This window comes from Sciurus vulgaris (genome assembly GCF_902686455.1).
Source record: "Sciurus vulgaris genome assembly, chromosome: 5".
NCBI lineage: Eukaryota > Metazoa > Chordata > Mammalia > Rodentia > Sciuridae > Sciurus > Sciurus vulgaris.
In genome coordinates, this window is record NC_136465.1 from 121,121,330 (window position 1) to 121,144,748 (window position 23,419).

Sequence of the window (23,419 nt, forward strand, 5' to 3'; positions counted from 1 at the left end):
CAATAAATATAAGTTTGCTAAAAAAAAAAAAAAAGGTGCAAAGTAACAAAATTTACTTTCATCTTATTATTAATGCAAAATTAAGGGAAGTAAAGTTGAATTTTTAAAAGCAAGAGAAATAGTATAGTACCAGATTCTGGAGATCAGCATCCAGTGACTCTCTGAGCATTTGTTCTTTCTTTGGAACTCACCAAGCATATTGGTTTCTTTTTTCCAGCTAACATCAGAGTATGTGCAGAATTTCAGATATCCTGGTATGGAACACAGGAGAACATATTCAGTGACCCAAAAGACGAATACAAGAGAAAGTAAGTTCTCATTATAGCCCAGACAGCCAGTCGCTTATTCTAAACCTCTTTTTCTCTGGTGTTCCTTGAACTTTAGGGAATTGGGAAATTGAAATAGAGGATGCTTTTCCTTTTGGAGAATCTGTACAATTGGCTCTTATCCCACCAGCTCCAAAATAAGAGGTAAAATAGAGAAAAACAGCAGAAAGAAACCAAAAGAGAAGAGTAAGAATACAAGATAGAGAAGGATGAAGTCTCTGCTTACTTCACTGAACACTCCACCACTTCCTCATACCCCAGTTGGTTCACCTTGGCTTCCTCTAGACAATCTGCTTTTGGTATATCATAGCTTTTTGTGTACCTATAGGAAATTTCTTTTTTTTTTCTATTTTTTTTTTTTTATTGTAAACAAATGGGATACATGTTGTTTCTCTGTTTGTACATGGCGTAAAGGCATACCATTTGTGTAATCATAAATTTACATAGAGTAATGTTGTTTGATTCATTCTGTTATTTTTTTCCCTTCCCCCCACCCCTCCCACCCCTCTTTACCCTCTATACAGTAGTTCCTTCCTCCATACTTGCCCCCCTCCCTAACCCTAACTCTAACCCTAACACTAACCCTTCCCTCCCCCCCATTATGTGTCATACTCCACTTATTAGTGATATCATTCGTCCTTTGGCTTTTTGAGATTGGCTTATCTCACTTAGCATGATATTCTCCAATTTCATCCATTTGCCTGCAAATGCCATAATTTTATCATTCTTTATGGCTGAGTAATATTCCATTGTATATATATACCACAGTTTCTTTATCCACTCATCAATTGAAGGGCATCTAGGTTGGTTCCACAGTCTGGCTATTGTGAATTGAGCAGCTATGAACATTGATGTGGCTGTATCTCTGTAGTATGCAGATTTTAAGTCCTTTGGGTATAGGCCAAGGAGTGGGATAGCTGGGTCAAATGGAGGGTCCATTCCAAGTTTTCTAAGGAATCTCCACACTGCTTTCCAGAGTGGCTGCACTAATTTGCAGCCCCACCAGCAGTGTATGAGTGTACCTTTCTCCCCACATCCTCGCCAACACCTGTTGTTGCTCGTATTCTTGATAATTGCCATTCTAATTGGGGTGAGATGGAATCTTAGGGTGGTTTTGATTTGCATTTCTCTTATTACTAGAGATGTTGAACATTTTTCCATATGTTTGTTGATTGCTTGTAGATCTTCTTCTGTGAAGTGTCTATTCATTTCCTTAGCCCATTTGTTGACTGGATTATTTGAATTCTTGGAGTAGAGTTTTTTGAGTTCTTTATAGATTCTGGAGATTAGTGCTCTATTTGAAGTATGATTGGCAAAGATATTCTCCCACTCTGTAGGCTCTTTCTTCGCATTGCTGATAGTTTCCTTTGCTGAGAGAAAGCTTTTTAGTTTGAATCTATCCTAGTGGTTGATTCTAGCTTTTATTTCTTGTGCTATGGGAGTCCTGTTAAGGAAGTCTGATCCTAGACCAACAAGGTGAAGATTTGGACCTACTTTTTCTTCTATAATCTGCAGGGTCTCTGGTCTGATTCCGAGGTCCTTAATCCATTTTGAGTTTAGTTTGGTGCATGGTGAGAGATATGGGTTTAGTTTCATTCTGTTGCATATGGATTTCCAATTCTCCCAGCACCATTTGTTGAAGAGGCTATCTTTTCTCCATTGCATATTTTTGGCCCCTTTGTCTAGTATGAGAAAATTGTATTTATTTGGGTTTGTGTCCGTGTCCTCTATTCTGTACCATTGATCTACCTTTCTATTTTGGTACCAATACCATGCCGTTTTTGTTACTATTGCTTTGTAGTAGAGTTGAAGATCTGGTATTGCAATACCCCCTGTTTCACTCTTCCTGCTAAGGATTGCTTTAGCTATTCTGGGTTTCTTAGTCTTCCAGATGAATTTCATAATTGCTTGCTCTATTTCTGTAAGGTACGTCATTGGGATTTTAATTGGGATTGCATTGAATTTGTATAGCACTTTAGGTAGTATGGCCATTTTGACAATATTAATTCTTCCTATCCAAGAACATGGAAGATCTTTCCATCTTCTAAGGTGTTCTTTAATTTCTTTCTTTAGTGTTGTATAGTTCTCATTGTAGAGGTCTTTCACCTCTTTTGTGAGATTGATTCCCAAGTATTTTATTCTTTTCGAGGCTATTGTGAATGGGGTAGTTTTCCTAATTTCTCTTTCTGAAGATTCATCACTTATGTATAAAAATGCATTGGATTTATGGGCATTGATCTTGTAACCTGCTACTTTACTGAATTCACTTATGAGTTCTAAGAGTTTTCTGGTGGAATTTCCAGGTTCCTCTAAATATATAATCATGTCATCAGCGAACAGCGATAGTTTGAGTTCTTCTTTTCCAATTCATATCCCTTTAATTTCTTTGGTTTGTCTAATTGCTCTGGCCAGAGTCTCAAGAACGATGTTGAATAGAAGTGGTGAAAGAGGGCATCCCTGCCTTGTTCCAGTTTTTAGGGGAATGCTTTCAGTTTTTCACCATTTAGAATGATATTAGCCATGGGCTTAGCATAAATGGCCTTTACAATGTTAAGGAATGTTCCCACTATCCCTATTTTTTCTAGTGTTTTGAGCATGAAGCGGTGCTGTATTGTATCAAATGCTTTTTCTGCATCTATTGAAATAATCATGTGATTCTTGACTTTAAGTCTATTAATATGGTGAATTACGTTTATTGATTTCCTGATGTTGAACCAACCTTGCATCCCTGGGATGAAACCCACTTGATCATGGTGCACTATCTTTTTAATATGTTTTTGTATGCGATTTGCTAAAATTTTTTTGAGAATTTTTGCGTCGATGTTCATTAAGGATATTGGTCTGAAATTTTCTTTCCTTGATGAGTCTCTGTCTGGTTTAGGTATCAGTGTGATATTGGCTTCATAGAATGAGTTTGGGAGCGTTCCCTCCTCTTCTATTTTATGGAATACTTTGAGAAGTATTGGAATGAGCTCTTCTTTAAAGGTTTTGTAGAACTCGGCTGAGAACCTATCTGGTCCCGAACTTTTCTTTGTTGGTAGGCTTTTGATGACTTCTTCTATTTCAGTACTTGAAATTGGTCTATTTAAATTGTGTATGTCCTCCTTGTTCAGTTTAGGCAATTCATATGTCTCTAGAAACCTGTTGATGTCTTCGAAATTTTCTATTTTGTTGGAGTATAGATATTCAAAATAGCTTCTAATTATGTTTTGTATTTCAATCCTGTCTGTTGTGATATTTCCTTGTTCATTCCGAATTTTAGTGATTTGGGTTTTCTCTAGTCTTCTCTTTGTTAGTGTGGCTAAAGGTTTATCAATTTTGTTTATTTTTTCGAAGAACCAAGTATTTATTTTGTCAATTTTTTGTATTGTTTCTTTTGTTTCAATTTCATTGATTTCAGCTCTAAGTTTAACTATTTCCTGTCTTCTACTACTTTTGGTGCTGTTCTGTTCTTCTTTTTCTAGGGCTTTGAGCTGTAGTGTTAGGTTGTTTATTTGTTGATTTTTACTTCTTTTATTAAATGTGCTCCATGAAATAAATTTCCCTCTAAGTACTGCTTTCATAGTGTCCCAGAGATTTTGATATGATGTTTCTTTGTTCTCATTTACCTCTAAGAATTTTTTAATTTCCTTCCTAATATCTTCTGTTATCCATTCATCATATAATAGCATATTGTTTAATCTCCAGATGTTGGAATAGTTTCTGTGTTTTACTCTTTCATTTATTTCTAACTTCAATCCATTATGATCTGATAGAATACATGCTAGTGTCTCTATCTTCTTGTATTTGCTTACATTAGCTTTGTGGCATAATATATGGTCTATTTTAGAGAAGGATCCATGTGCTGCTGAGAAGAAAGTGTATTCACTCTTGGTTGGATGGTATATTCTATAAATGTCCGTTAAGTCTAAATTATTGATTGTGTTATTGAGATCTATGGTTTCTTTGTTCAATTTTTGTCTGGAAGATCTGTCCAGTGGTGAGAGAGGCGTGTTAAAATCACCTAGTATTATTGTGTTGTGGTCTATTTGGTTTCTGAAATTCAGAAGGATTTGTTTGACATACATAGATGAGCCACTGTTTGGGGCATAGATGTTTATGATTGTTATATCTTGCTGATTTATGCTTCCCTTAAGCAGTATGAAATGACCTTCTTTATCCCTTTTGACTAACTTTGGCTTGAAGTCCACATTATCGGAAATGAGGATGGATACTCCAGCTTTTTTGCTGAGTCCATGTGCATGGTATGTTTTTCCCCATCCTTTCACCTTTAGTCTATGGGTATCTTTTTCTATGAGGTGAGTCTCTTGCAGGCAACATATTGTTGGATCTTTCTTTTTAATCCAGTCTGCCAGTCTATGTCTTTTGATTGATGAATTCAGGCCATTAACATTCAGGGTTATTATAGAGAAATGATTTGGTTTCCCGGTCATTTGGTTCATTTTTAAAATTTTGTTTATTTATTTGTTTGACACAACTTGTTTCCTCCTTTATTTGACAATTCCTTTAGGATAATTCCTCCCTTTGCTGATTTGCTTCTTTGTTTTTCATCTCTTCCTCATGGAATATTTTGTTGAGAATGTTCTGTAATGCTGGCTTTCTTTTTGTAAATTCTTTTAGCTTTTGTTTATCATGGAAGGGTTTTATTTCATCGTCAAATTTGAAGGTAAGTTTTGCTGGGTATAAGATTCTTGGTTGGCATCCATTTTCTTTCAGGGCTTGAAAAATGTTGTTCCAGGCCCTTCTAGCTTTTAGGGTCTGGATTGAAAAATCTGCTGATATGCATATTGGTTTCTCCCTGAATGTAATTTGGTTCTTTTCTCTCACAGCCTTTAAAATTCTGTCTTTATTTTGTATGTTAGGTATTTTCATTATAATGTGCCTTGGTGTGGGTCTGTTGTAATTTTGTGTATTTGGAGTCCTATAAGCCTCTTGAACTTGATTTTCCATTTCATTTCTCAGTTTTGGGAAATTTTCTGATATTATTTCATTGAATAAATTGTTCATTCCTTTGGCTTGTTTCTCTAGGCCTTCCTCAATCCCAATAATTCTTAAATTTGGCCTTTTCATGATATCCCATAGTTCTTGGAGATTCTGTTCATGATTTCTTACCATCTTCTCTGTTTGTTCAACTTCGTTTTCAAGGTTAAATATTTTGTCTTCAATGTCTGAGGTTCTGTCTTCCAGGTGTTCTATCCTATTGGATATGCTTTCTATGGAGTTCTTAATTTGGTTTATTGTTTCCTTCATGTCAAGGATTTCTGTTTGGTTTTTTTTCAATATCTCTAACTCTTTATTGAAATGATCTTTTGCTTCCTGTATTTGCTCTTTTAACTGTCGATTGGTGCGATCATTCAATGCTTGCATTTGCTCTTTCATCTCGTTGTTTGCTTCTCTGATCATTTTAATTATGTACATTCTGAACTCCTTTTCTGTCATTTCTTCTGCCATGCTGTCATTGGGTTTTATTGATGTAACATCTAGATTTGTTTGCAGCATTTTCTTTCCTTGTTTTCTCATATTGTTCAGGTATCAGTGGACCGCTGAGATATTGCAGATTTCCTCTATTGACTTATAATGTCCCTGAAGATTTCTATATATATCCCCCCTTAGCCTTCAGTAGGCTGAAGTCTTGGAGGAAGTTGATAATGCGGTGCTCCACAAGGAAGCTGCCTCTCTAGGAGTGGTGGCCGTCAGGTGGGGCATAATCCCTGCTAGTGGGCAGAGGTGCCTCCACTTGTTAACCAATGGTCATCCAAAGGGGACCTAGGCTGCGGGCTGAGGCAAGGCCTGTTTGGGCCTGAGTCTCTGGTTTTACCGTCCTTGTGGGGAAACCTCACCCAGCAGGGAAGACTCACCCGGTGCGGAGGTCTCGCTGGTCAGTTCCCTCCTAGAGGTTCCCGTCAATTTACAGCTACTGCCTGGGCTGGGCTGCCTTCCTCTGCAAAGTTCCCAGGGGCCCGGCCCTACCTCCTGGGCCTGGGAGCCTCACCCTTCGCAGATGAATCTCCTTAGGCTACCCCTCCTCAGAGAATTTGCCCACAGGCCTGGAACCTTCGCTCCGCCCTAAGCCTGTCTCTGTGCGGCTCTTCCACCCAGAAGCCTCCTAGATCCTGGGACCCTGCTCTGCACCTAATCGCCTGGCTGTGTGGTCCCTCCTCTGAGCAGCCACCTGTGGCCCCGAACAATTGCTCTGAGTCCCAGAGACCCGCCACAGGCCTCTTCCTCCAGACAGCCGCCCAGTATTCCGGTGCGGTCACTAGGAGTCCAAGAAACTCACTTCGTGCCTCCTCCTCCCACCAACCACCCGTAGCCCGGGGCAATCAATCACTCCGAGTCGAAGTGACCCTCCCCGTTCCTCCTCCTTCTCCAGATAACCCCCCGGGTGTTCAGGAGCAGTCCCTCTGAGTGCCTCTGAATCCACATGACCCGCTTCACGGGTCCTCTGGGCAACAGCCCGGAGCTCTGGTGCGGCCACTCAAGACCCAGCGTCCCACCACACTTCTCCTCCAGGCAGCCCCCCTGTGTTCAGGAGCTGTCACTTTAAGACCAAACAACTCACCACTCACCTTCTCTTCTGAGCAGCCGCCTGGAGCGCTAATGCAGTCACTGCGAGTCCAAAGGACCCGCCGCGCTCCTCCTCCTCCTCCTCCTACTCCTCCGGGCAGGCCCCGGGGTTCAGAAGTGGTCAGAGTCCAAACAGCTCGCCACGCAGCGCCTTCTCTGGCAACCGCCTGTAGCTCTGGTGTAGTCACCCGAATCCAAGCGGCCGCGCTCCTCTTCCTCCTTGTCGTCCTCAGGGCAGGCCCCGGGGTTCAGAAGCGTCGTTCTGAGTCCAAAGAGCTCGCCGCGCAGCTTCTCCTCTGGCAACCGCCTGTAGCTCTGGTGCAGTCACTCCGAATCCAAGTGGCCACGCTCCTCCTCCTCTTCCTCAGGGCAGGCCCTGGTGTCCTGAGTCCACACAGCTCTCCTCGCCACTCCTCCCCTGGGAAGCCGCCTGAGCCCCAGTGGTTGCTCCGAGTCCCAGCGCTGTGCCGAGCGGCCTCCTTTATGGCGCTCCCAGCTGTCCGAGTTCACTGCTCCAGCGGGGGGAGGGGCGTCTCGCCGGCAGTTCTACTTCACAAAGTTTCCTGCGTTCCGGGACCACCGTCCCATCCGGGATGCCTCCCCAGGGGGTGAGAGTCACCCGGCTGCTTTGAGTTGGTCCCAAGCGTCTCAATATCTCCTCTTTTGAATCCTGAGTCCTGGAGCAACATGAAATGCAGCCACCCTCTAGGCCGCCATCTTGAAACCCCTCCTTCTGAATCTTTAAAAGTGAATTAATTTTAGTCTAATTGTTATACATTTTCAAAGTTCCACTGGCAACAGCATACCGAGAACTATATCAATACAAAGTTCATATTTGGGAAACTCATTACTTTCCTTAAAGTTATGTGACCACACAATAGTTAATAATATAATCACTAATTCCCATAAATGATAGCATTTCCCAAGCCAATTTTTCGAGGATCTGTTACACACTTAACTGTCATTCTCAATGTTGGCCACACCTCAGAATTAGCCAGGGAACTTTAAAAAATATTGCTTCTCATCAAACAATTAAATGTCTGTGGATAAAATTCACATATTGATAATTTTTTAATAGTGAAAAAATCACTGATGGAAACATAATCTAAATCTGCTTCCAACTGAAGTTTATAACATGGGTTAAATTATCTAGAGGAAGGGGATAGAGAAAGAAATCAAATAAGCAAAATCAGTACTCATGATTTCAGCTCTTTTGGAGTCCCATGAATTTATGCCAGCTACCCAGAATCCACTACCTGCTAGCTTAGGAAACTAGAACTTATTTGGTATAAATTTCCTACAAAGAGTCTTTTGTACATTAAGCTTTTCATATTCCAGAAGGGAAATCCAGCCTTGAGCAAGCCCCAGTCACTAGGGGGTCCAGCACAGTGAAGATCAGGTGTTTCTGAGCAGTCCCTGTGTGTCTCCCCTCACTATATTCTCTTCCAAAGAAGGAGTCAAGGAAAACAAACAAACAAAAATGGCATAGGATTCAGTAGTCAATAAAATGTGTTAATAAGGAAAAATTGTTAGGGGAACCAGATATTAAAATCCTTCCTTCCTTAAGAGTTTGCACTTAAGGTTAAAAAGGTTTCCATGCCTAATGAAAATCATCATGTCCTACACATCAAAACAAATATACACAAACATACCAAAGGTTTACCTTGGAACTTCATGCCTTTCCCAAGGGTAGTGACAATATTATTAATTCTTTTATGCTGGTTCAGAAACAGCACCATACTCTCTGACCAACAGAGCAATACACAGATGAGTTTCATTTCCCTGATGTGCTGGGAGGAAAATAAAGTGAAGCCTTTTAGAAACTCAGGTCCTCTGTGCAAGGACAATGTCCATCACAAAGTCTCCACACAGATGTCAAGTGTCTTACTGTGATTCTGTCAACAGAGCCTTTCATAAGTTAGAGACTTCCTATATTTGCAGAAAATGAAGTAAAACAATCATTTCTCACTCCTTTCGAGAGAAATAGCCTAGCAGGTGTAAAAATTTATGCCTGTACAACTGTTGGCCAGTAATACTTTTTAAAAAATTATTTGTCTAATTATTTATACATGACAGCAGAATGCATTTTGATGCATTGTACACAAATGGATGACAACTTTTCATTTCTCTGGTTGAACGTGATGCAGAATCACACTATTTGTGCAATCATACATGTACATCAGGTAATAATGTCTGTTTCATTCCACCATCTTTCCCACCAACCTTCCCCCTTCTATACCCTCACTCCCCTCTGCCCAGTCCAAAGCTCCTCTAATTGTCCCTTGCCCCTCCCCCCACCCATTATGGATCAGCATCCACATGTCAGAGAAAACATTTGGCCTTTGGTTTTGGGGATTGGCTTAGTTCACTTAGCCTGGTATTCTCCAGCTCCATTCATTTACCTGCAAATGCCATAATTTCATTTTTCTTTAAGGCTGAGTAATACTCCATTGAATATATATACCATGGTTTCTTTATCCATTCATCTGTTGAAGGGCATCTAGTTTGGTTCCGTAGTTTAGCTATTGTGAATGGAGCTGCTGTATACATTGACGTGGCTGCATCTCTGTAGTATGCTGATTTTAAGTCATTTGGGTATAGACCGCGAGGAATTGGATAGCTGGGTCAAATGGTGGTTCCATTCCAAGATTTCTAAGGAATCTCCATACTGCTTTCCAGAGTGGTTGCACCAATTTGCAGTCCCACCAGTAATGTATGAGTGTATCTTTTCCCCAACATCCTCTCCAACACTTATTGTTGCTTGTATTCTTGACAATTGCTATTTTGACTGGAGTGAGATAAAATCTTAGAGTAGTTTTTATTTGCATTTCTCTAATTGCTAGAGATGATGAACATTTTTTCATATAGTTGTTGATCAATTATATATGTTCTACTGTGAAGTGTTTGCTCAGTTCTTTAGCCCATTGACTGGGTAATTATTATTTTTTTTTGATGTTAAGTTTTTTGAGTTTTTATATATCCTGGAGATTAATACTCTATCTGATATGCATATGCTAAAGATTTTCTCCCATTCTGTAGGCTCTCTCTTTATGTTATAGATTGTTTCCTTTGCTGAGAAGAAGCATTTTAGTTTGAATTCATCCCATTTATTGATTCTTGATTTTATTTTTTTTAATAAATATTTTTTTAGTTGTAGATGAACACAATACCTTTTTAAAATTTATTTATATGTGATGCTGAGGATCAAACCCAGTGCCTCACTTGTGCTAGGTGAGTGCTCTACTGCTGAGCCACAATCCCAGCCCTCTTGATTTTATTTCTTATACTTTAGAAGTCTTGTTAAGGAAATCAGGTCCTAAAGCAACATGATGGGGATTTGGACCTACTTTTTCTTTTATTAGGTGCAGGGTCTTGGGTCTAATTCCTGGTCCTTGATCCCCTTCAAGTTGAGTTTTATGCAGGGTAAGAGATAGGGGTTTAATTTCATTTTGTTGCAAGTGAATTTCCAGTTTTCCTAGCACCATTTATTAAAGAGGCAACCTTTTCTCCAATGTATGTATATGTGGGTTTGTCTTTGTGTCTTCTATTCTGTACCATTGGTCTTCATGACTGTTTTAGTGCCAACATCATGCCATTTTTGTTACTATCGCTCTGTAATAAGGTCTGGTATTGTGATGCCTCTTGCATTACTTTTCTTGCTAAGGATTGCTTTGGCTATTATGAGTCCCTTATTTTTCCAAATGAATTTCATGATTACTTTGTCTACTTCTGTGAGGAATGTCTTTGGGATTTTAATTGGAATTGCATTACATCTGTAGAATCCTTTTACAGATGTATAGTCATTTTGACAATATTAATTCTGCTTGTCCAAGAAAATGGGAGATTGATCCTTCTTCTAAAGTCTTCTTTAATTCCTTTCTTTGCTATTCTGTAGTTTTCATTGTAGAGGTCTTTCACATCTTTTGTTAAATTGATTCCCAAGTACTTTACTTTCTTTGAGGCTATTGTGAATGGGGTAGTTTTCCTAATTTTTCAGAGGAATTCATCACTGATGTATAGAATGCATTTGATTTATGGGTGTTGATTTTATATTCTGCTACTTTGCTGAATTCATTTATGAGTTCTAGAAGTTTTCTTGTGGAAGTTTTTGAATTGTCTAGATATAGAATCATGTCATCAGCAAACAGTGATAGTTTGAGTTCTTCCTTTCCTATTCATATCCCTTTTATTTCCTTGGTCTGTCTGATTGCTCTGGCCGGAGTTTCAAGGACGATGTTGAATAGAAGTGGTGAAAGAGGGCATCCCTGCCTTTTTCCAGTTTTTAGAGGGAATGCTTTCAATTTTTCTCCATTTAGAATGATGTTGACCTTGGACTTAGTGTAGATAACTTTTACAATGTTAAGGTATGTTTCTACTGTCCCTATTTTTTCTAGTGTTTTGAGCATGAAGGGGTGCTGTATTTTATCAAATGCTTTTTCTGCATCTATTGAGATGATCATATGATTCTTATCTTTAAGTCTATTGATGTACTGAATTATGTTTATTGTTTTCTGTATGTTGAACCAACTTTGCACCCTGGAATGAACCCGACTTGATCGTGGTGCACTATCTTTTTAATATGTTTTTGCATGCAATTTGCCAGAATTTTGTTAAGAATTTTTGCATCTATGTTCATCAGGGATACTGGTCTGAAATTTTCTTTCCTTGATGTGTCTTTGTCTGGTTTTTGTATCAGGGTGATACTAGCCCCATAGAATGAGTTTTCTATTTCATGAAATAATTTGAGGAGTATTGGTATTAGTTCTTCTTTGAAGGTCTTATAGAACTCTGCTGAGAATTCATCTGGTCATGGGCTTTACTTGGTTGGTAGGCTTTTAATCACATCTTCTATTTCATTGCTTGAAATTGATCTGTTTAAATTGTGTATGTCCTCCTGATTCAGTCTGGGTAGATCATATGTCTCTAGAAATCTGTTGATATCTCTGAGATTTTCTATTTTATTGGAGTATAAATTTTCAAATAGTTTCTAGTTATCTTCTATAGTTCAATAGTGTCCATCATGATATTTTCTTTTTCATCACGAATTTTAGTAATTTGAGTTTTCTATCTTCTTCTCTTCCTTATTTTGGCTAAGGATTTATGAAAATTTTATTTATTTTTTCAAAGAACCAACTTTTTGTTTTGTCAATTTTTGAATTTTTTGAATTGTTTCTTTTGTTCCAATTTCATTGATTTCAGCTCTGATTTTAATTATTTTTTGTTTTCTGCTACTTTTGGTGTTGATTTGTTCTTTTTCTAGGGCTTTGAGATGTAATGTTAGGTCATTTATTTGTTGATTTTTTATTTTTTAAGTGAATGAGCTCTATGCAATGAACTTTCCTCTTAGCACTGCCTTCATAATGTCCCAGAGACTTTGATATGTTGTATTGGTGTCCTCATTTACCTCTAAACATTTTTTTATATCCTTCCTGATGTCTTCTACTACCCATTATTCATTCAATAGTGTATTATTTAGTCACAAGATGTTGGAGTAACTTCTATTTTTAATTTTATCATTGATTTCTAATTTAATTCCATTATGATCTCTTAGAATATAGAGTAGTATCTTTATTTTTTTGTATTTAAGAGTTGCCTTGTGACATAACATATGGTTTATCTTAGAGAAGCTAGAAAATCTATGTGCTACTGAGAAAAAAGTGTATTCACTTTTTTTTTTTTTTTTTTTTTTTTTTCACATAAGGGAGTTTATTAAGCAAATAGAGTGTCTCCCTGCAGAGTAAGAGAGAAAATGAGAGGAAAAGAGAAAGGAAAGAGAAAGGGCACGTGCTAGAGAGGGTGGAAAGTGAGGAGGAGCGTGTATTCACTTCTTGATGGATGAAATATTCTGTATATGTCTATTAAGTCTAAATTATTGATTGTATTATTGAGCTCTGTAGTTTCTTTGTTTAGTTTTTGTTTGGAAGATCTGTCCAAGGTGAGAGAGGTGTGTTAAAGTCCCCCAGTATTATTGTGTTGTGTTCTATTTCTATCTTGAAATTGAGAAGGGTTTGTTTCATGTATGTAGATGCTCCATAGTTTGGGGCATAAATATTTATGATTGTTATGTCTTAATGATGTGTGATTCTCTTAAGTAGTATGAAATGTCCTTCTGTATCCCTTCTGACTAACTTTGGTTTGAAGTCCACTTTATCTGATATGAGGATGGAAACCCCTGCTTTTTTACTGAGTCCACGTGCGTGGTGTTTTCCCCCATCCTTTCACCTTTAGTCTGTGAATGTCTTTTTCTATGAGATGAGTCTCTTAAAGGTAGCATATTGTTGGGTATTTTTTTAAAATCCAATCTGCCAGTTTATGTCTTTTGATTGACAAGTTTAGGCCATTAACATTCAGGGTAATTATTGAGATATGAGTTGTATTCCAGGTCATTTTGGTTTAGTTTTGGTTTTTAACTTGACTTGGTTTCTCCTTCGATTGACTTTTCCTTTAGTGTAGTTCCTCCCTTTGCTACTTTTCATTGTTGTTTTTCATTTCCTACTCATGGAATATTTTGCTGAGAATGTTCTGTAGTGCAGCTTTCTTACAAATTCTTTTAATTTTTTATCATGTAAGATTTTTATTTCGTCATTAAATCTGAAGCTTAATTTTGCTGGATATAAGATTCTTGGTTGGCATCCATTATCTTTCAGAGCTTGGTATATGTTGTTTCAGGACCTCCTAGCTTTGATGATTTGGGTTGAGAAATCTGCTGAGATGCCCCAATATGTAGTTTGATACTTTTCTCCTGTGGCTTTTAAAATTCTATCCTTATTCTGTATGCTATGCATTTTCATTATAAGGGGCATTGGTGTGGGACTGTTGTAGTTTTGAACATTTAGTGTCCTGTAAGCCTCTTGTACTTGATTTTTCCATTTCATTCTTCAGATTTGGGAAATTTTCTGATATTATTTCATTGAAAAGACTGTGCATTCCTTTTGTTTGTATCTCTGTGCCTTCCTCTATCCCAATAAATCTTAAGTTTGGTCTTTTCTTATTATCACATAATTCTTGGAGGGTCTGCTCATCATTTCTAACCATGCTCGCTTTGTAGTCAACTTTATTTTCAAGATTATATATTATGTGCCTGAGGTTCTGTCTTCTAAGTAATCTAGTTGGCTGGTGATGCTTTCTATTGAATTTTTAATTTGGTTCATTGTTTTCTTCATTTCAAGAATTTCCGTTTTTTTTTTTTTTTCAGACTATCTCTTTATTCATGTAATCTTTTCTACCTGCATTTCTCTGTTTTATTATCCTTTACTTTGCAGCTTATTTTAACTACATACTTTCTGAACTACTTCTCTGACATTTCTTCTACTGTGATTACTGTGACATTTCTTCTACTATTATTACAGTATCTTGGTTTGTTTGGGGTGCTTTCTTCCCTTGTTTTTTCATGTTTTGTATGTGACTTCCCCTCTAGCAGTGCGGATCTGTGGTTTTATAGTTTCTACCCTATAGACTTATTGTGTCCCTGCAGGTTTCCAATAACTTGCCTTTTAAGGGGAGATCAATATCAGCAGCACACAATGCAGACAATATGCAGCCTTAAACCAAATAGCTCCTATGAAGACATTTACAGTAGTGTCATAATAAACAGATAAAAATGTGTTCAATTATTTTCTGTAATATAAACAGTAGATTTGCAAAAGGGTCTATAGTTTCTAATGGTTAACAAAGAGAACATGAGGGCGTGAAGGATGTCATGTTTATGAGTAGGAGGTGAGAAGATCATAGGAAGAGTGAAAGTGGAATCAAAAGAAGTTGGGTTTTAGCAGGAGAAAAGAGAGAAAGATACTGCAGGGAAACGTGAGAGGAAAATATATAGAGAGGGCAATAAATAAATAAATAGATAAGAAAAAAGAAAAAATGTAAAATAAAAGAATATATAGAAGCCTGTAACATACTATTCAGATATCCCAGTCCTCAGTAGCCTGATGCTTGAAAGGTACTTGGTTTAAAAAATGTTGGGGATTTGAGAGTGGGAAAAGAAAGAAAAAAATTCTTGAAGGAAAATTGAAGAATTATTTCTGTTGGCGTTCAATACCCTCTCTGTTTCCCTTCTCATCTGATAAGTGGGGTTGTCTGGAGTTTGCTGGTATCTCTACCCTCAGGATGATGAAGGTTTCTAGGGTGGGAGGTCTTCTAGGTAGAACTCCTGGAGGCAGGGTATAACAATTGCTGGTCCCTGTTGGAAGATTGCACCCCAGGAATCTCCTTAGGAGTCCACTCATGCGATATAGGATCCTGGTCTTAGCCCTTATACTTGCCCACAATTCCTGACCTCTAATTTAGTCTCTAAGCAGTATGTCTCCCACACCCACCCTTTTGACTTCCAATCAGGAACCTCTCTCTTCCAGGTCCTATAGGCTGAGCACTGGGACCTTTGTGCCTGTTATGGAGAGTTGTTCTGTATTGGGCAGATCAAGACCAGGTGTTGAGAGTTGCAGGCTGGCCATGTAGCTGCAAGTGCTGGGCTGGGTTGGTGGCTGGGGTGGGTTGGGGGACTTGGGTTTAGGGAGTGGAAGGGACCCAACCAGTGGGACCAGGCGATAGGTGAATGCAGGATTGGGGAGGGAGTTGGGGTTTGAGTTGGTGTTGGGTCCCAGCAAATACACCTGAGTTGGTCCTGGGAACCCAGTGGGTGCAGGGCTGGTTGGCTGGCAAGCTGGGATCAAAATGCCCTCACACCCTCTTCCAACCTACCAACCCCATGCAAGGCTCTCTCCTGCCTTCGAAATAAGACAGTGGCTATTAGCATACCTAGCAGGGAGACCTCAGGTGTAATCGAGCCTGCAGGAACCTTTGTGAAGGTCTTCCAGTCCTAGCTATTGTCCCTAGATGGAAGTGGCCTTATCCCTAGTTGGTGGCAGCAGTGGTGACAAACCTGTATGGACCTTGATGTTGGGTTTCCAGGCCGTGGCCGGTGTCCCAAGATGGAAGCTGCCCCAACTATAAATGGTGATGGTGGTGGCAGAGGTTACACAAGATGGTGGTGGAGGTGTCCCAAGATGAAGATGGCCGCTTTCAGAGATGGGGCAGTGAGGGCCTTTGGTGGTGTTGGGAGGCCTGTTTCAGGATGAAGCACTGTGACAGGCATTACTGTGGCAGGTGGCTGCCTCCAGGCCCTGTCTGGTGTCCCAAGCTGAAGGCTATCATGTTGAGGGGGCTATGGCAGTGGCTGCAGTGTACCAAGATGGAGGCGGCAGGAGGGAGCCCCTTATTGTAGATGGGGAGCCTGTCCCATGCAGGAGGTCTGTGTGGCACTGGAGGAGGGAGGTCCATGTGGCCAGGGCCAGTGATACTCTTGATTGACTTGCTAGACTTACCTTCTGCTGATCATAATTGAAGAAACCATTGATTAATTGATCTGTGACTAGCTTGCAAGGCACTATAAGGCAATGAGGAATATGTGGTATGCAGAACAGCTTTTAATTATGGTTATTAAGTCCCTGTCAGATGAAATAAGTGACTGCAGTATTATCATTGATCTGTGACATGGAAAGAAAGAGCTCACATTTCAAGCTACAGATTTCTAAACAGTTTAAAATGGCCATGCTAGAAGTTTAGGATGAATCTGTGCCTATTAAGGCTTTAACCTAAGTACAGTGCAAATCATATCAATAACTTGAATCTGTGCAAATGTTTGCAGCTTACCAATCATTTTCTTATGCATTATTTCATTTGACTTTCACAAAACTTTGAGAGGAAGGCTGAACATGTCTTAGTATTACCCTTTTAAAAGCGAAGAGAGTAAGGCTAAGAGATTTTTCTCCTCCAAGTAAGATGCTGTATTTTAGCCTATAGAGTATGGAGGACAAAAGAGAGTTTGAAATTATTTAGTGAATTCTGGCTGGTTGAACATATTTAAGGCATTAATCACTGCTCTAAACATATGATGCTTAATACTATTTCTTACCATTAAATGTGCTGAGATAGAGCCTAGTATTATAATGTGAAGTAATACCACAAGGATTTGAGTGTGCTAAAGGTCTTATCAACTCCAATCTGATTACTATGTACAGTAAAAGCTCAAGATAATAACCCATTAACCAGTGTTATTAAAGGTTTTCCCACTATATTTACAAAACTTGGGGGAAAATATTGCTATTGACACAGAACCAGCATAAAATCAGTGTAGAGTCTTGACACTCAGGGAAATAGAGGTTGAATATAGAATATTAATATTGAAACAACATGTACTATACAATCAAACGAGAATTACTGAGCATTTCCATGTACCCAGGAGAATGTCAAGTGCTATGAGACTTTAAAATAAGTTCCTCACCTACAGTACAATTTAGTTAGGTTTTTATACCATCAAATAATCTAGGCAGATCCTACTCCTTAATGAGAAGCAAAATGTTGTGAGCATATGAGAAAATAACTGCTCTGATAATATTAAAGATGATAAAAAGCAGAAATAAAGACCATTCTTTCCTGCCCCACTTTTCTGGGCTAATTTGTCAGGGCATCATAGCCTGAACAAAAGCTGTGTCAATAGGAATGTGCACCGAGAAAGCAATATTTTCATCCTTTTTAATGTCAGTCTACAAGCCAAAGTGACAACTGCTATCGTTCAATGAAAGGTCAGGGAAAAAAAGCAGGCGGATGGATTTGTTTAGGGCTTACCTTATCTTTCTTTGATAAACGAAAACAATTGACCTAAGTCTCATGCCCTGAGGCTCTTCAGTCTTCCTACACTGCAGTCATAGAGTGGAAGATGATTAGAATGATTTTGTTCCCTCCATGCCCTTCCCACTGAAGTGGTTGCAGAGTTTCCAAAGACAAGCACAGTTTCCTAAAGAGGAGCAGTTTCTTTTTCATTAGGAAATATATAGGTTTGCTTTTCAGAGGGATTGGAAAAGATTAATAAGAAGGGTAGTTCAGAAATAAGAATTATTGCCTTTAAAGGGGAAAGAGACAAAGAATTCATGGTGGAAAGGGAGATTTGACATGACTGTGATGTCTGGGCTGCCCAGAAAGTCAAGGGTGGCTAGCAGGGTAATTATAGTTTTGGTTCTCCCAGGAATAATTGAGGGATTAGTGGTCCCAGGGAGGACAAAGAGACAGTGCCAATAGAGTAATAAAATTCTTCAATACTAACAGACACTGACAAAAAGCTCTTGTCTAAAATGCACGATTTGAATCTTCGCATGGCTGGCCCCTGTCCCTCTGTTCCACCTGCCCACTTGCTGACTAAAGTCTTTGCTTTCCTTTCTCAACTTCTGTGCTTCTTTCATCTTTCTTTTGAGTGTTTATAGGTGTTTCCTGTTGTTTTTCTTTTGACCATATTTGTCTTAAATGATGCTTGGGGACAATGTTGTCACAGATAGGAAGGAGATGGCCAGCTAGGAACACAGCAGTGGTGTGGTTGGGTGCATTAAGGGTGGAGCTGAGGAGACTCTCTCTTGTCAGAGGCTGAGAGAAAATGAAAAGCTTCAGGGACAACAGAAAATTGTCACAGGATCATCCATCTAATCAGAATCACCAGGTAGGGCTGATGGGACAAGGCGTAAATTCACTAGTGGAAACTAGTGGAGAGGCACACAGCAATGGCTGAATAGTTAGTATTAGACTAACTTTCCTGTTGACATTATAGATGACGGAGAAAGACCAAAAACTAGCAAGAACTGGAGAGGATTCAACATTTCAAAGAAGAAAATAATGCTGGATAAAATCATATACACGATGCTGTCCTTCTGTAGGCACTTGCTCCTGTCCTCCTGAGGCTCACGGGGCAATCTTAGTCTTATTGATTGAAGAATTTAGAGGCAAAGTTTGAGACACTGAGTGGTAAAATAATTTTTTAAAGAAGGAGCCAAGTTTGAAACATTGTATTTGACTTCAAAACTTTCTATAAAACCACAGCAATCAAGTTAGGTAGTATTAATATAAGGAGAGAAGAAGAAAGAAATGGAACAAAACAAACTGTATGTGTGTATGTGCGAGTGTGTTTGTGTGTGTGTGTGTGTGTGTGTAGAAATAGATACACACACTTATACATATTATACCTATATGTATAATATAAATAAAGTATATATAATGTACAAAATTATAAAGTATATGCAATATAAAAATATATAAAGTATATGCAATACATAAAAATCAACTGTAATACATGTTATAATTGATTTATATGTATTATATTTATGTGTATTGAAGAACATAGTGTTGTTTTTCTTTTCCTAGTAAATGTGCTGGGACAACTGAGTAAACATATGGAAAAAATAACCTCGGTCTCTACTTCATATTATACAAAAAATAAATTTGAAATTGATTGCAGGTCTACATATAAATTCTCAAATGATAAAGCATCTAGCAGAAAACATATGAGAATAGGGATAGATAAAGAGAGATTAGCTATTTATTGATATGACTCTTGGATCTGTATTTTTACTCAATGATTTAGAATTTATTAATTCAATACTCAGTTTAATGCTCAGTGATCACATTTGACTGGAGGGAGTCACTCTGATTGGATCCTCTGCCTGTTATTCTTTGAGTTCCTCTTCAGAAAGATGTTCTAGACTTGTTTTGTCCTTTCCTTCTCCAAACTCTAGAATCAGCTCTTTCCCTAAGCTTCTCTGGCTTCTTTTCATGGAGGAATGGTATAGAAATAAGATCTGGGTCTTTACTTTGCCCATATAAACAAATGTTGTATTTGATTTCATGACCACTGGGACAAAAGGTATCAATGTCCACGGAGGATATCCATTGCAGGTGTTTACCATTCTCACAGGGTGTCAACTCCAGGTTCATTCAGAATGTGACTCTTTCCCTTGAAGGAGCTCATAGTTTCACTAAAGTAACAAAACAAACATAACTGGCGCAAGAGAGATCAGCAAAAGAAATAGATTTGTATGTTTGAAGTGCAGTCTCTAATTTCCATTGAATTCTCGAAAGGATGGAGGAGATGTGGTACTTGTGGTGACTGAGGAATGATCTTTGAGAATGAATGGCATGGTGCAGTCAAAGGCTTGAGGGAATGTAGGGCCTTCTGGAGATTAGATTGGTAGAAGAAGGATGCAGAAGATTGGACAAGATGACGGGAATCATTTTAACAGAAGGATTTGAATATTTCTTGTTAGCTTTTAGCACCATCATAAAAGATAGATCGATACTTTGCAATGAGGCATCTTCTCAGAGAATGGAAAGGAGATTTACCCACTCAGTGAGGGAAGTGGAAGTTGTGATGGGAGGAAGGATAATGGGATGACAAGCAGAGTCCCAGCAATGCAATAATAGGTCTTGAGGTGAAATCTAAGGTAGATGTTGCAAAAGCAGCAGCAAACCCAGGGCATCATTACAGAGAATATTAAATGGCAGAAATCAAAATCACTGCATCAAGAGATGGGTACGGCTCCAAGAGAACACGTGGCTGGAACAGGGATTTGAGTACCTTCCCTGCCTTGGAAAGAGGGGACCCAGCCATGTCCTCCAGTCAGAGAAAAGAGAAAGTCCATTTTTGTTGGCACTGTTATTGGTATTGGTCACATCCTCAATTGTTTGCCTTTGTTTTGTCCAAAAAATATGGGTTACTTAAGATTTATTAGATAAATGTAGCCTTGATGGTGCTGCTAGTAGGGCTATGGGTGGAGTGGGATCCTTGGATGTGGGGTATAGATTCGGAGAAACTTTGTGCATTCTGCTTGTGCTTCAGTTTTGAGAGTTTGGAAAACCACTCAGAAATCAGCGAGATGATATTTGGTATGTTGAAAGGTCTGATTCTAACACAAATATTTTCAGAAGGAACATGGGAAATGTCAAAAATTGTCAGCTCAGTGAATATCTTTGGGTGATAATGTTTTCCAACAGTAAATTTCCACTGGTTCTCTTTCTTATTGTCAGTTGAACAAAGCACTTGCATGCTTTGCTGGTTTCTAACTAATGAGTTGGCTTTGCTCTTTTAAAACAGTAATATATATTAGAGAGTATCTATTGAGTCAATAAACCTTTAATCAGAAGTGTCTTAATGACAAACAGCATAGCACCACATGAAATAAGGTTAAAGGTCCTTAAATTGAATCATATTTCTGGTTTTTTAATTTTTCCACAGGTAGACAATAATAACAAAAGGGATCATGTCATTTTTGTTGTGCCTGAGGAAGTACAAAGATATTTGTTCTATACTTCCTTCTCCTAGAAAGAGATTTAAAAATTCCTTTTTATAAAAGACATCTAATTTTATAAATGATATGGAAATGGTGGGGGTCAAAGTTCAGCTCTGTTTTAAAACTCTAATCATTAAACTAATACCTGACTACTTGATGGTTTCTCTGATGATTCTTCTCAACACATTTTTAATAAGAACATTGGTATCTTGTGTAGAATGTTTTATTTAGGACATGGATAGCTCTCTATTTTATCAAAAATTTGATATTCATTAAACAAAGTAGCCATCCTACCTCTCCATTCCATCTTCATTCCATGGGGATAGGTAGCATTTGAAAAGTTTGTTGGTTCTAATAGCATTCTACCATCACAGGCCACCTGGAGATTTTGTTTCACCTGTTGCTTAGTTAAGGCATCAACATCAAACTCTGTCATCACATCTCCCCATTGGCACTCTGTTCCATCTTTTTCAGACAGTTATTATTTTTGTGGCAGTTTTATACCTCTCTCAAGCAACTCAATGACATTTTCTTGAAGTGGGAAAGTTGGCCAAGTCATAGTAGCAAGGTAGATAAACTGCTTAGAGGTCTCATGACTGTGTCCTCCTCTCTAATCCTCCCCTAGCTCATACAATTTCTTCTAATCTCAAAATGACTCCAAGACCAGTCTTTCTAACTTTTCACCCATCCCTCATTCCCTGTGCTTGCTATTGTAAAAACTAGCTTTCTACAGCCAAGTTCTGACCAAATATCTTTAATGCCTCTGAGAAAAATATTTTGCTATTGCTGCATTTTCAAGTGTATTTTAATATTGTTTGCATGATACTTTCCTGGGAGAAGGTTAATTAGAACAACAGAATTGAGTAGAGGATGCTGCCTTAGTATTCTTTTGGCTCAGCATATTCTAGCTCTTTCTGTTCTTCTAATGAGGTAGAATCCTAAAACTTCTGGGGAGTGTTCAACACTTTATAAACTTTCAAAAAGCAATGTATGCTGGGCCTGGATAAGCTAGTTAGAGAAGACCCACAATAGGAGGTCTCACAGGAAGCCAGGTCTGACTGTTGTCCTCAGTCAACTTATGAAGAAGGTAAACTTCATTTGAAGGATGGAACCAGTTTTAGAGTCTTGTGGTACATATGCTTCAAATAAATAAAACTAATAAAAAGAAATGGTTTAAGGGCTAGAGACCAATTTCATAAGGCTAAGGTCAGAGAAATCTTTAGTATTGATGAAGGAGTAATCTCTAGTAGGATAACCTGATGGCAAAGAACCTGCCTGTCCTTGGAACCAGTATAGAAGTTCTTACCCAGTGTGGGCCAGGGACATTGCAGAGCTGAAGTGTAGTACAATCTTGGGTCTTAGGGTAAAGTCTGAAAAGAATTGAGATGAGACTGAGATCTCCATCAGTGGGGCTTTACTTGGAAATAAGGTTTTTGCAAAAGTAATTAATTAAGAGGAGGTCATACTAGATTAGGGTAAGCCCTAAATCAATTGACTAATGACTTTACAGGAGGTCATGTGAACATACAGACACAAAGACACATAAGAAAAGTCATGTGACAATAGAGGTAAAGATTGGAGTGATGTGCCCACCACTCAAAGAGTATCAATGATTGTCAGCAAGCACCAGAAGTTCGGAAGAACTTGTCCCTGGAGTCTGGAGAGAGCATGGTTCTCATGACAACATGACTTTGGATTCTGGTCTCCTAAACTGTGAAATAATAAAATGGTGGTTAAAAAATGTCATTTAGCAGTAGAGCTATCCTTTTTATAATGTTTTAAGAGTATGGTACAGTATTGCTAACTATAAGAGCAAAGTTGTGCAGGCAATCTTTAGAATGTTTTCAGCTTACATAATTGGATTACTATGCTCATTGAACAGCAACTTCTTTCCCCTTCTTCCACCATTCTACATCTTAAACTTCCATGAGTTTATTTTAGACACCTCCTATATGTGGAATAATGCAGTATTTATCCTTCTGTGACCAAATTATTTTACCTAACAAGTCCTTTGGGCTCATTTATGTTGCTGCATACAGCAGAGTAATATTCCATAGTGGGTGTGTGCCACATTTTCTTTATTCATTCATCATCAACTTTTAGGTTGTTGGATATTGTGGATCATGCTTCAATAAGGAGGGAAGTGCAAATATATCTTTGGGATCCTGATTTAAGTTATCTTGGATAAATTCCTAGAAGTGAGATAACATGGTATCCATTTTTAATATTTTGAGAAACTTCTATACTGTTTTGCATAGTGGTTGCACATTCCCACAGGAATTCCAATTTTTCCATGTCCTTGTCAACACTTTTTTTTTTTTTTCTTTTCTTTTCTTTTTTGGTAATGGATTATAACAAGTGTGAAGTGGTACCTGGATGTGGCTTTGATTCTCATTTCCCTGATAATTAGTGATGCTG